Consider the following 14,589-nt stretch of genomic DNA (forward strand, 5'->3'; position numbering starts at 1 on the left):
GGGTTGTATAGACTCTGGCCTAGTACAAATTTTTTCTTCCAAATATCAATCTCCGCCGCACTCTCAATGTTTCCATCACCAAACATCTGGTAAAGGTCGAGACCAGTCTCATCAATAAATTCACCAAGGTGATCCAAATCGACATCCGAAGGTATGTTTGCCTGATGCATTAATCCTAAATTCGAACCATATTTATTACCAACAACTAGCGGGGGCACTGATTGGTGCGCTTGTTGTCCGAGTTGGACAACTCCTTTCCCTGCCCGCTTCTTTTTCTGTGCCGCCTCAATTGACTTAGTGAGAGTGCGGTCATAGTCCGATAACGTTGATTTGGACGGCTTATGAGATTCCCGCTGTTGTTGCTGGTAAGAAGCCACCCTTTTTCTTATAATATCTGGAGCTACGAAGAAGTACGATTTCTCCGGGTTTCTCCTTGCTTCTTGATTCTTTTTAAGTTTGTCATAGAATCTAGACATATCTTTTTTATATGCATCAGTTTCTTCTTCCTTCTCTTCAGATATTATTTTGGGAATAACCCTTGGTTTCACGGTGGCTTTCTTTGCAGGCGGGGACTGGTTCTTCGTTTGAGGGGCTGGCCTCTTGCTAGGCTTCTTGGTAGGCGGAGGCAGGGGAGGCATTGGAGACCTCCTTGGAGGTGTTGGCAGCGGTGTTGGAGACCTCCTTGGAGGTGGCGACTGCGGCGTTGGAGACCTCCTTGGAGATGGTGTGGATGCAGCCTCGCCTTCCAACACAATGTCATTGTACAGAGCACTATGATGATCTGGCGATTGAACAATTGGATTTAGGTTGGGGGAGGATCTGCTACAAAAAAAGGAATGACATATTATTATGAGCAAATTGTTAATTATTTAAGCCAATACAAATTAATGATGTAGTGTTTTCATCCGCATGTACCTATGGTGAGGTAGTTCAGGAGGAGGTGGAGCCGATATCCCTGAAATGATAATGTAGCGCTTACACCATAGAATGAATGTCTTCTCCGCTTCTCCTAGAGTCTTCTCGCCATCACCTCCAGGAATGTCAAGAGGCAAATCACTAAAACCTTTTTCAGCTTTATCTACCGAGATGGTAGCATATCCTTCTTGGATTATATTCCCATGAATCCTTGGTGTCTTGGTTCGGTCGATAGGATTAACAAGACCGATAGCCACCTTGATTGTAGAATTCCCCTTCGGAATGTGTAGCTCACACGTTGTACAAGGTTCAATGACGTCATCCACAGGGAAGCGCAGTCCTGTGTCCCCTTGATTTGGTATCTCCGTGGAAGCGCAGCTGCTTTTCAACTAAACAGATTGGCTAATGTTGATTCCTGGCTCTGATGCCTGCTTGCTTGCACTCACTGCTATTTGCACTTGCCTTCTGATTTCCTCCCGCATTCTCGCTTCAAGGTTTTTTTCCCGCTCCTGTGCTTCACGCACCGCTTCCTCTAATCTTTGGAGCCGCTGTGCCTCTTCTTCCTTCTTTCTCTGGCGGCTTCTATAGGAAGGTCTGTCCTGAGGGAATCCATGCTCCCACGAGACACTTCCTTTACCTCTTGTTCGGCCACCATGTTCAATAGTCTCGATGGCGTATGTCAGCTCATCCTTCTCTCTGTTGGGCCTGAACGCACCACTAGCAGTAGCTCTCTGAGCATAAAACAATCTTTCTGCTGCTTCTTGCAGTCTTGCGCCATAAACGCACTTCCCTGTCTCCTGGTCTAGTGTTCCCCCATAAGCGGAAAACCAATTCTTTGCACGTTCTCCCCACTCGAGTGATTCTGGTCTGATACCCTTGGCAAGAAGGTCTGCTTCCATTTTGTTCCACTTCTTAATGGCAGTCGGGTAGCCACCTGATCCCAAGTTATGGTGGTATGTCTTCTGTTGGGCATTACGTTCGTTCTTTATCACCCGACTCACACCCTCTTCCGAAGTCTTGTACTGTACAAACTCATCCCAATAGGGCCTCTGCTTTGAGATCGGGCCTGGGATAGTAAAATCTGGTGCTATGTTCTTCTTGACATACATCGTGTATAGGTGTTTCTTCCAAGTCTGAAATTGGGTGGCCATCTTCTTCATTGCCCAATCCCTAACTCGCTCCTTCAATTCATCACCATCAATTATATCATCATAACCATCTGTTTGGAGCGTGAAATGTACCAAGACATCTTTCCAAATTAACATCTTGTCACAATCGGAGACAAAACTGATATGAGGAGCATTGGTCTTCTTCTTCCATTCACGGGTACTAATCGGGAGCCAGTCCCGTACAAGGTAACCACAGTGGTGCACAAATTTCATTTTATTCGGCCCCCCGGTTCTCCTGTATCCACATTGAACTCCGAGATGATGAAGCAGACCTCCAATGGCTTTTTGGGACCTCGAACATTTTTACTCTTCGTTGTAGTTGTTGATGTAGATCTAGAGGGCTACAAAACATAAACATTATTTTTAATGTCATGAGCACACATAAGACATATGATAATATATATAGCTAATAATAAAAAATATATACTTGGCCAATATGTTGTTGCTCATTTTGTTCAAGAGCTAAGTACTGACTCCCGTCATCTGCATCCTCTTGCACGTTATTTTTAGCACCATCATCGCCGACAACTTGAGTGTCAGTGTTGATCAAATTCATCATCAACTCCTCCTCATCCATGTTTCTCGGGTCGGCCATCTAGCTTCAAAAAACAAAACCAATATATAGTACGTCAAATCTTTGCTTACATGCGTAAAATCTATGAACAATGTGCATTATTAAATCTTGCCCCTCGGTCACGGACGCAATTCGCCACACTAGGGCGAACTGCGTCGGTACTAGGGTGAATTAGGGCTATACATAAACGGCCAAGGGCGAATTGCGTCGGTGACTTGGGCGAACCACGTCGGTGACATCAACAGCGTGGTTCGCCCTAGTGTGATTGTTTAGCGTTAACGATAACAATAATACGAATGTTGATCGACTAGGCCGTGAGAGAGGGCGGTGTGACAAGAGTGGCGGTGCTCCACTCCGCCGTATATATGTCTGTACACATGGGTGAACGAGGGCGGCGGTGCTCCACCGTATACATAAATTCTATGCTGATAATGTAAGTATAAGTCATTATGAAATGTAAGTATATGTGTCTTATTGCTAATATAACCATTACTATTTCCGAAATGATAAGAATTTATCTTCTTTTTGGACTTTTCTTTCTTGTGGCCCAAATTGTCTTTAGCCATGCATGCAAGTCCAACCAAAACTGCTTACATCATCACATGTGATATTTTTTATAAACTAAAAAACGCTTAGTTTACAAACTGGGTATCCAAATTGAGTTCCTATTTGACCATTATATATCCTACAACAAATCCTTCAAAAAAAAGACCCTACATGAATATATTTGGATAAAATTTTGTTAACAAACATTGATCTATAAAGATAGAAAAAATTCTTGTATTGAGCAAAGGCAATGTTCTAGATTCATGAAACAATGTTCTACTTTCAAAAGAGAAATGTTTTCAGTTTAGGAGAACAAATTTCTACGTTTCAGATCTATTCGGTATCACAGCAAGAATGTACATTTTAAAATTGGATTTGAAAAACTAAAAAATTTAAAGCATAATTTTGGGGCCATATACTATTTTAATTGAAAATATCATCAAGTAAAGGTTGTACATGTCTTCTAGCTCAACAACTTCAATAGAAAGTTCTTAATCTAACTTGAAAGGGTTATGAACTTCATTGCGTTGTATTTCTTTTTGAGACCGGTCACATTATTACCAACTATGTCTACAAATCGATTTCAGGGTGATATACCAAGCGTCTTTATAAATCGATTTATGGTGGTAACTTGAAACATCAATCGTAATATCTGTAACTATTTTTAAAGATAAATGGTGACTAGCCACTGTATCGTCGTACGCTTAATTTGCCGTTTTTGTTGGTGTCGCTGGATGACACGCGTCGGTTACGCGCGCTAATGACGAAGACTACGCTTGTTGTCGTCATTAAGGAATGGCCTGGTGGCCGACAACAGCTGCTTGTGCACACTCGCGGACGACGAACTTAACATTTTTACAACACAGTACACATCCAAGCAGTGAGGTCGTATCAGCAGCAGCAGAGCAGCGAGGTCGTCGGCGCGCGGTACACATTTTTACAACACCAAGCAGTGGCTGGTGAGGTCGTCGACGCTAATGACGAAACACATTCAAGATCGCATCAGCAGCGAGGTCATCGGCGCTAATGATGAAACACATTCAAGATCGCATCAGCAGCGAGGTCGTCGGCGCGCGGTACTGAAGGACCGAAAACGGCGACCAGAGGGGGGGGTGAATGGGAGCCTCAAATTTCTTTCGAAATCTTCAACCACTGTCCCAACATCAATCCCCAAAAAGCATACATGAAAGACTTGATGACCACAACCCTAGAGAAGGGTGAATGCTCCCTCAGAACACAGCGTGTCACCACAGAGCAAACAGAACACAGATCGAAGCCCAAACGAGCAAACTCCCAAAAGAAAACAGCACTGCTCCTGCAAATATCGGACACGTCCGGTATTATATCGGACACGTCCGGTATTTTCGGACACGTCCGGTATGATCTTGGACACATCCGGTATTTTCAGCAGCAAGCTGACCAAAAGAGAAAAATCCAAAACCCCATCAAATGGTGTCCAAAAATCATGAAATTTTAACCATAGCTCTTTAGACACCAAGGGAAGGTCTCCACCAAATTTCAGCTCAAAACTCCAAAGTAAGAAATATCGGACACGTCCTAGATCATATCGGACACGTCCGGTATGAACGAGCAGTTTCTCGGGAAAAATCAAATCAAGTCATAACTTGATCAAATCAACTCCAAATAACTTGAAACTTTGCACAAGGGTTCACGAGCGAGTAGAAAGGCAACCTCTAAAGGATTATGGCCCGAAACAAACTCTAACTCCGTGAATCGAAGGAATTGAAGAATCCCCCAAAAAATAGGTCAAGAACTTAAATTGCTCGGATCTGTGATCTCGTGAGGAATTAGTGGATTTCCTTCGGTGGAAAGCTTCTACTCATGTCATTGATCGATCCAAGGCAACAAGAACGAACCAAAACCATCCCAAAACGAAGAAACGAGAGGGGAAACAAGAAGGGACAAAAGGAGCTCATGAAGAACACCAAAATCACATCAAGAACACAACTAAATCATGAATCCCGGAGGGCATACGGTGGTTACGGCCACTGATTCCTTCAAAACCAAGTCACAATTTGAGTTGTGGACCTCTCTCATACATGGAAGCAAACTAGAGGAAGAAACCCTAAAGGAGAAAATGAAAACTGGAGGAGGTGAGGGAGATGGGGGCTCCCTCATCCTATTTAATAGGGCTATTACACATTTCCAGTTTTGCCCCTGGATACAAATGAGTTGAACCGCTAAGCCCAAGGGCGTTGTTGTCCAACCCGGTGTAATCTTGATCCGACGGCCACCGCGCCTTCTCATCGGTAGCTTCGCCTCGACGTGAACTCCCCAATGCCGCCACGTGCCGTCCGTCCCTCCTCGGAACCTTCGCCCGGGTTTTGAGGCCCAAACCCATAAACCGTCCATTCGATGGTTTTGAGGTCCAAACCATCAAACCGTCCGTGAGTAGCGTACTCCATATGCGTCCCCCGCCATCCGACGCGTGTCACCACCGTCCTCGACCGGCCGGCCCGCCAAGTCCTCCTGAGCCTTGCTCGACTCACGCGTCCACCGTCTTGACCCGGTCAACACCGTCACTCCAGTCTTCTTGCACTTGTCGATGTCCCAAGTGTCAGCCACCGCGGCTAGTCACCTGGCCTCTGGGTCCCTCAGTCCAAGCCTCACGTCCGTCCTTCACCGCTCCCAGTCTGTCGGCACGGCACGTCCTCCTTAACCTTCACCTCGCCGTCGACCACCGCATCCGAGCTCCACACCTACACAACACAAGCCAAAAGACATGTCGCACACATAGCTTTCACCATGGTAGGGTTAGTCACCACTCAACCTACTTCGTGGATCACATTAACAATCACTCATCACAAAACGAACACACAAGGGTACTTGTCAACCTTGTGTTCGCAATCTCCCCCTTAATGAGTGCATTGTCAACACCAATACACGAACAGCTTGAGCAAAAGAAAAAGAAGAAGAAGAGAAAAGAAAGAACTCACCCAAATGACCAAAAGCCAAAGAAAAGCCAAGAACCGGGTCATTTGAAAATGAGCAAAACTTGGTCCCCAAAGACATGGGCAATGGCTCGACGCAACCAAGTAAAACAAAGCTAGCCCTCAAGAAGAGGCAACGGGCTCAACACCACTAGCAAAGCTCGAAAAACCAAAAAGCTGCTAGACCCTCCAGAAGAGGCAAAGGCTCAACACATCTAGCAAAACACCTCAAATGCAACTCCCCCTGAACAAGTGCAATCTCTCTCAAATGAATGCATATCTCTCAACTTTAGGTGAAATTGGAAGTTTCTTCCCCTTTTCTGAATATTTCTCCCCTTGTGTCATTGTGAGTGTGGAAAACTTCTCCCCCTTGTTGACACATGCACTTATCAAGCTAGAGCCCAAAGATTGCATCTCCCCCTCAAATCATGCTATGAATGCAGAAATGCACGAATGCAGAAGCTTCAAGATTATAGTAAGTAGATTGAAAAGAGGCTCTAGTTGATGCTGTCATGTATATATAGCAACACATACAAGTGCTAGCAAATGCTCAAAGTGACCAAATGAGACGAAATATGGCATTTAAGCAATTTTGATCAAGTTTGAGCAATTTTAAAAGAGGGTTCACCACCAAAGGAGCACATAGCAAAAGTAGACAGGAGATCGACCTTGTGCTACACATGTATGCAAAGTGAACTACCCCAAACAAAGTTCACACATCATGTCAAGAGACAAACTGGTGGTTTGATCAAATTTGAGACACCAATTGAAAGTTATCGTAGTTATGCAGCGTATTACCAAAGTTTGTCAGACAAGTGTGTGCGGGAGGTTATCTGTGCCATCAAAACCTGACTTAGCGACCATGTCAAGCCTATGCCAATGGCAATCAGAAGCTTAAGACAATGATCTCGGTATCCATTACAGAGCTCAAGTTCACCAATAAGTGCAATTTGGAGCTGTCTCGATACTCTAACATAGGATAGTACAGACCCATCCCGATCTTTTCAAATCACTTAGTTTGATTTTCAAGTTTTAGCACAAATTCAAGTTTCTCAAGCAAGTGTGTAACTCAAGGTATGAGCCGTAGCAACTAAGCATATATATGAAGCAAGAAAAAGATCTCGACACATTCTACACATGCTAGTGCCACAAGTAGTGGTGAACACATTTCATGTTTCAATAAGTTTTAATCAAGTTCATAGTTTGGAAAACAAGCTTAGCTCATAACATGCATCAATTGATCAAGAGGAGCCTAAGCCAAAAGCACATCATGTATATCCATAACATCCCCAACAAGAGCATAGTGTCAATCTAGCTACTATAAGGATGAAGCTCAGGATGCAATATGATACATGATGATATGATATGCAAGTATGATATAAAAACAAAAACAAAGGCTAAACTACAAAGAAAAGCAAAACTAGAATACAACAACCAAAGTTTCCCTCCTGTAAAAAGGGAAACAAACTCCAAGCTCCCCTCGCAAGCGAGCAAACTGGGCTTGGTCAAGTGGTTTGGTGAAGATATCCGCGAGCTAGTTTTGGGTATCAATGTGGTGCAGATCGATATCACCTTTCTCATAGTGGTCACGCAAGAAGTGAAAGTGAACTTCTATGTGCTTTGTCTTTGAGTGAAGGACTGGGTTTTTGGCTACACTTATGGCACTGGTGCTATCACAAAACAAAGGCACTCGCCTAAACTCTAACCCAAAGTCTCTCAGAGTAGCTATCATCCAAAGCAACTGGGAACAACAAGCAGCAGCAACATACTCAGCTTCTGTGGTGGATTGGGCGACGCTAGACTGCTTGCGAGAAGACCAAGACACAAGAGAAGATCTAAGAAACTGACAAGTCCCCGAAGTGGACTTCCTCTCAACACGACAACCAACATAATCCGCATCAGAATACCCATAAAGAGAAAGAGAGGAGGAGGCTGAAAACCAAAGACCAAACTCGGGTGTGAAATGAAGGTACCTGAGGATCTGCTTGATGGCTTGACGATGAGACATGCGCGGTGAAGACTGAAAGCGCACGCACAAGCAGACTACAAACTGGATGTCCGGTCTCGTCATCGTTAGGTACAGCAGGGACCCGATCATGCTTCGGTATTCCTTCTGGTCCATGCCTTCTCCCTCCTTGTCCTCATCCAGGGCCATCGTGGTTGACATAGGTGTCGAAAGAGGCTTGGCCTCACCCATATCAAATTTCTTGAGCATGTCCTTGGTGTACTTGCCTTGGTGCACGAACGTCCCCTCATGAGTTTGCTTGATTTGTAGCCCGAGGAAGAAAGTCAATTCACCCATCATGCTCATCTCAAATTCCCTGCTCATAGTATCTGAAAACTTGGCAACAAGAGCATGAGAAGAGCCACCAAAGATTATATCATCCACGTATATCTGAACCAAAAGGATGTCTGTGCCTTGCTTGAGGAGGAACAAAGTCTTATCTACAGAACCCATCCTAAAACCCTTATCAAGCAAGAAAGCTTTCAAACGCTCATACCAGGCTCTCAGGGCTTGTTTCAAACCATACAAGGCTTTGTGGAGTTTAAAAACATGGTTGGGGTACTTTGGATTTTCAAAGCCAGGGGGTTGCCTCACATAAACCTCTTCCTCTATGTACCCATTCAAGAAGGCACTCTTTACATCCATCTGATATAGCTTGAACCCTTTCGAAGCTACAAATGCTAAAAGAATCCTAATGGCTTCTAGATGGGCAACAGGAGCAAAGGTTTCTTCATAGTCTATTCCCTCTTTTTGGCAAAAACCCTGAGCCACTAATCTCGCCTTGTTTCTCACCACCACCCCATCCTCACTCTGCTTGTTCTTGTAAACCCACTTTGTACCTATGGGGTGGCACTCTGGTGGAGGTGGAACTAAAACCCACACTTGGTTCCGCTCAAAGTTCTCTAACTCCTCATGCATAGCATTAACCCAATCGGCATTAGATAGCGCGTGTCCAATATCTCGAGGCTCAAAAGAAGCTACGAAAGCAGAATGAGCGAAATGGGAAATATGATAAGACTTGGAACGTGTTACCCTTTCATCGATGTCGCCGATCATGGTCTGAGGAGGATGGCATCGCTGGATATGTCGAGGTGCACCCAAAGACGAAGTCGCCTCCCCCTCATCCATAGCTGGGGCCTCCTCAGTCGATTGAGGAAGCGGCTCGCACGGACCCCATGAAGTAGAGGTGGAGGGCTCAGGGCCATGAGCCGAAGTGGTCGAAGCTGGCTCGATCGGGGCAGCCGGTTGAGATGGCTTGGGATCATCCCAATCGACGTCATCGTCATCCTCAACGAAAATGCTGTCACGCATCTCTTTATCACCTACACGTTCAAAGACAGAAATAGAAGAGGGCATGGTTTCGTCGAAGGTGACTTCACAAGTCTCCACGACACGGTTAGTTTCAAGATTAAGCACACGGTACGCATGTGAATGAGAAGCGTAACCAAGGAATATACTGTCCGAAGATCTAGATTCAAATTTGTTGAGATTACCTTGCTTAAGAATGAAGCACCTGCAACCGAAGACTCAAAAATGACTCACTTTGGGTGGACGCCCAAACCGCAACTCGTAGGATGTCTTCTTTAAGAAAGCACAAAGAAAAATGCGGTTTGAAACATGGCAGGCGGTGTTGATGGCTTCGGCCCAGTAACGCCTAGGAGTCCTATGCTCATCGAGCATCGTCCTGGCCATTTCAACCAAAGTCCAATTTTTGCGCTCAACAACACCATTTTGCTGAGGGACATAGGGCGAAGAAAACTGATGTTCAAGACCCAAGGAAGCACAGAAGGTGTCAAACTAAGAGTTTTTGAACTCAGTGCCATTGTCACTGTGGATAGCTCGTATGGCATTCTTTGGTAACTCAGTTTGCAACCTCAAGATCAAGTCACGAGCATGAGACAATGCTTCGTCCTTGCCCTCCATGAGAAACACCCAAGAATAGCGAGAAAAATCATCCACGATCACAAGAACGTACCACTTCCCTCCCTCTGACCAAACCTAAGCCAGACCAACAGTGTCCATATGGAGTAGCTCACCGGGTTTCGTGGTCATGACCAGAGTCACTGGAGGATGGGAAGCAGCCACCATCTTTCCGTGGTGACAGGGATGGCATACCAGATCCTTCTCAAACTTAAGTTTGGGCAATCCTCGGATCATGTCAAGAGAACTCAACCTCACTAGGAGATCGAAGCTCAAGTGACCAAGTCTCCTATGCCACTTCCACAAATCAGAAGAAGATCCAGCAACCAAACAGCGAGAAGAACCAAAAGACTGAGAGAAATCAGCTCTGAAAACTCGACCGAAAGGAACGATCTGACAAACTAGATGTCCCTGAGAATCGAGCACATGAGAAAGTCCAGTCTTAAAGCGCACCTCAAACCCATCTTGAAGGAGTTGCGAAACAGAGAGCAAATTGAAATGCAGGCTTGAAACCAAAGCAACGTCCTTCAAGATAAAAGACTCATTGACCTGAATGGTCCCATGAGACAGCACCTTACCTTTGCTATTGTCCCCAAATGTGATGTACTCCTTGTATTGCATGGGGTCGAGGCTGGAGAACCATTTGGAACTTCTGGTCATGTGGCGCGAACAGCTAGAATCAACAAGCCACGTGTTCTCCAGGCCTCCGCTCTGCATCAATAGAAAGACAGGGGGTGAGCAAATGGCACAACACTAGGGTTAGTGAAATGAGGAGAATACCAATGTTGAGTCATTTGCCCTGGAAAAGTGTTAGGAAAAACACCATACATGCCATGTCCCATTGGAGAGAAGCGATCACCACGTGGGGGAAAACGTGGTCCGCTAGGAGTGTGGGACTGAAAGCCACCGTCGCGAGGTCCAGAGTCATATAGATCATGACTTGGGCCACGCCGGGCACAACCACCACGTGGTCTCGCCACCTAAGGCCTAGCACCTTGAGGCATTGCACCTCTAGGCGTAACATTGTGCCTCTAAACAGGCGGTACATGTACACCATGGGGAGGACGGTACATGTTCCAGTTGTTCAACTCGTACTCACGCCGCTCATCTCTCTTCCTCCTAAAGCAAAACTCAGCCAAATGACCATCTCTATGGCAATAGTCATAGTGGTACCTCACCTCTCTCTTGGATGGTGGTTGACTCACTCTCTTGTGGATGTGGTTCACTCTCTGAGGCTTTTTGGCTTTAGGAAGGGGTGCACTAGAGATGTTGGGTAGAGTATCGAGTGAGTTCCGAAAGTGGTTCAGTTTGGGAACCCAAACTTGCTTGGATGGTGGAGCTTTTGGTGGTTCTTCAAACACACCATCTTTGATCATAGGCTTGGTAGACTCTGGTGGAGGGATCTTGATCAATTTGGGAGTGTTGGTGGGTTTCTCACTTGGGTTCAAACCACTATGTTCACCAACCTTGCCATAGACATGCTCACCCTTCCCACCTATAGCAAAGCCTACTCCCGATGAGTCAGTTCCCTGCCTGAACTGGCTCACCATCATGCCCAACTGAGGCTCACTGCACGACACCCAGCTCAAGATGGACCGAAGTTGTGTGTTTTCTTCCTCGGTTCCCATCTTGTCATGCCTGCAGGACTCAAGCTCCAACACCAAAGCTTCACATCGAACACATGTAGTGGTGGTGCTATCCGAGTTGGCCTTCTCAAACTCAGCAAGTTTGGCAACCTTCTCTGCCAACTCAGATTGCAAGCCTGAGCAGGACTTGCATGCACCGAGCAACCCAGAACGAGACTTCAGCTCATCACATTCATCAAGCAAAACAGCATACTTGGATTGCAAGTTAGAGAGGTTAGACATGTGTATAGCGCACTCATCGCACTCCTCCTCCTCTGACACCACTACACCACTCTTGGCAAGCTCCAACTCCTTCAAAGCAACCTCTAGCTGGTCCTTAAACTCTTTTCTCTTGTGGGCAGCACACTTAAGCAACTTATCTTGACTCATCAATGTATCATTCATAGTATCAAGCTCAAGCATAAGTGAGTCAAGTGTGGGCGGTACCTCATTTTTGTCGTTGTCGACGTCGACGTCCTTTTTGAGCTTTGCTCCATCGTCAACCACCATAGTACAAAACCCACCACGGTTTGCACCGGCAACAAAGCAGAGACCGTTGAGCTTGTCCTCATGCTTCTTCTCGGACTCATCATCGGTCGAGGGAGAAGAAGAGTGATCATCGTCGGAGTCGTCGTCGAGGTCGCTGAGGGAGGTGAGGAAGGCGCGTTCTTGAGCTTTGGCCTTCCTGCGGTACGCCTTCTTGATTGCCTCCTTGTCGAAGCCGCCCTTGGCCTTGTGCTTGCCAGAGGTGTAGTCGCACTTATCCTTGCGCTTGCCGGAGTCGTACTTGTTGGTGAAGGGCTTCTTCTTGGGGCAGTGCGCGACAAAGTGATCCAGATCTCCACATCCATAGCATCCCTCCTTTGGGCCACCACTGTGTCGATGGTTCAAATGGTTGTTGTGAAACCGAGAGAACCGACTGATGACGAGTGCCAACTCATCATCCCCAAGAGACTCCAGCTGCTCCTCTATGACTGACATCAAGCACGACAAAGAGAAAGAAGCTTGTGAAGGGTTAGTCAATGAACTTGAACCACTACCTGAGACCAAAGCCATGGTTGGTGCAGAAGGATTCTTGAGCTTGGCTTGGGTTTGGTAGTCGATCTCTATGGACTTGAGCTTGCTGAAAAGCTCATCGACAGTGAGGGTGTCGTAGTTGGTTGACTCAATGATCGCCGACACCTTCACATCCCATACCTTTCAATCAAGGGCATAGAGAAGCTTGAGCGCCCTCTCATGATCACTACAAGGTAGGTTGGCCTTGTTCGCTTTCATTTTGTTTACAATAGTCTGAAAGCGGGAAAACATGGCATCAATGGACTCACCATCAAACTTAGAGAAGTTCTCATACTCACGCTTGTACGTCTCATAGAGTTTGGTCTTGACCTGTGCAGTCCCCTCGTGATAGCTCTGAAGCCTCACCCAGATCTCTTGAGCTGTAGTACAATCGGAGACACGCTCGAACTCAGAAAGTGAAAGACTCGAGAAAAGCACACTATGAGCTTTGCTATTTGCGTTGTGCCAATCCTTGTGATCCTAGGTGGTACGGGCCGCAACAGGGAGCACAACATACGTAGCATCCTCGCAAATTTCCCAAACGAGCCAATCAATCCCCTGGAGATACGCAGACATGCGGATCTTCCAATAAGGATAGTTGGACCCATCAAAGTGCGGTGGTTTGCCGGAACCACGCTCCATGTCGCCTTCGGGGATCACGGACCGATTAAGGTGAAATGATCCTTAACCGGCTCTGATACCAATTGAAGGACCGGAAACGGTGACCAGAGGGGGGGGGTGAATGGGAGCCTCAGCCTCAAATTTCTTTCGAAATCTTCAACCACTGTCCCAACATCAATCCCCAAAAAGAATACATGAAAGACTTGATGACCACAACCCTAGAGAAGGGTGAATGCTCCCTCAAAACACAGCGTGTCACCACAGAGCAAACGGAACATAGATCGAAGCCCAAATGAGCAAACTCCCAAAAGAAAACAGCACTGCTCCTGTAAATATCGGACACGTCCGGTATTATATCGGACACATCCAGTATTTTTGGACACGTCCGGTATGATCTCGGACACATCCGGTATTTTTAGCAGCAAGCTGACCAAAAGAGAAAAATCCAAAACCCTGTCAAATGGTGTCCAAAAATCATGAAATTTTAACCATAGCTCTTTAGACATCAAGGGAAGGTCTCCACCAAATTTCAGCTCAAAACTCTAAAGTAAGAAATATCGGACACGTCCTAGATCATATCGGACACGTCCGGTATGAACGAGCAGTTTCTCGGGAAAAATCAAATCAAGTCATAACTTGATCAAATCAACTCCAATTGACTTGAAACTCACGAGCGAGTAGAAAGGCAACCTCTAAAGGATCATGGCCCAAAACAAACTCTAACTCCATGAATCGAAGGAATTGAAGAATCCCCCAAAAAATAGGTCAAGAACTTAAATTGCTCGGATCTGTGATCTCGTGAGGAATTAGTGGATTTCCTTCGGTGGAAAGCTTCTACTCATGTCATTGATCGATCCAAGGCAACAAGAACGAACCAAAACCATCCCAAAACGAAGAAACGAGAGGGGAAACAAGAAGGGACAAAAGGAGCTCGTGAAGAACACCAAAATCACATCAAGAACACAACTAAATCATGAATCCCGGAGGGCATACGGTGGTTATGGCCACCGATTCCTTCAAAACCAAGTCACAATTTGAGTTGTGGACCTCTCTCATACATGGAAGCAAACTAGAGGAAGAAACCCGAAAGGAGAAAATGAAAACTGGAGGAGGTGAGGGAGATGGGGGCTCCCTCATCCTATTTAACAGGGCTATTACACATTCCCAGTTTTGCCCCTGGATACAAATGAGTTGAACCGCTAAGCCC

The 14,589-nt window shown here is 45.9% G+C and overlaps 1 pseudogene; it reads right to left on the reverse strand.

The window, feature by feature from the left end:
• Window positions 1–11,252: 11,252 nt before the first annotated feature.
• Window positions 11,253–13,403, reverse strand: LOC136552998 (uncharacterized; annotated as a pseudogene).
• Window positions 13,404–14,589: the final 1,186 nt, after the last annotated feature.

The sequence above is a fragment of the Miscanthus floridulus genome, chromosome 4, assembly GCF_019320115.1.
Source record: "Miscanthus floridulus cultivar M001 chromosome 4, ASM1932011v1, whole genome shotgun sequence".
NCBI classification, from domain to species: Eukaryota; Viridiplantae; Streptophyta; class Magnoliopsida; order Poales; family Poaceae; genus Miscanthus; species Miscanthus floridulus.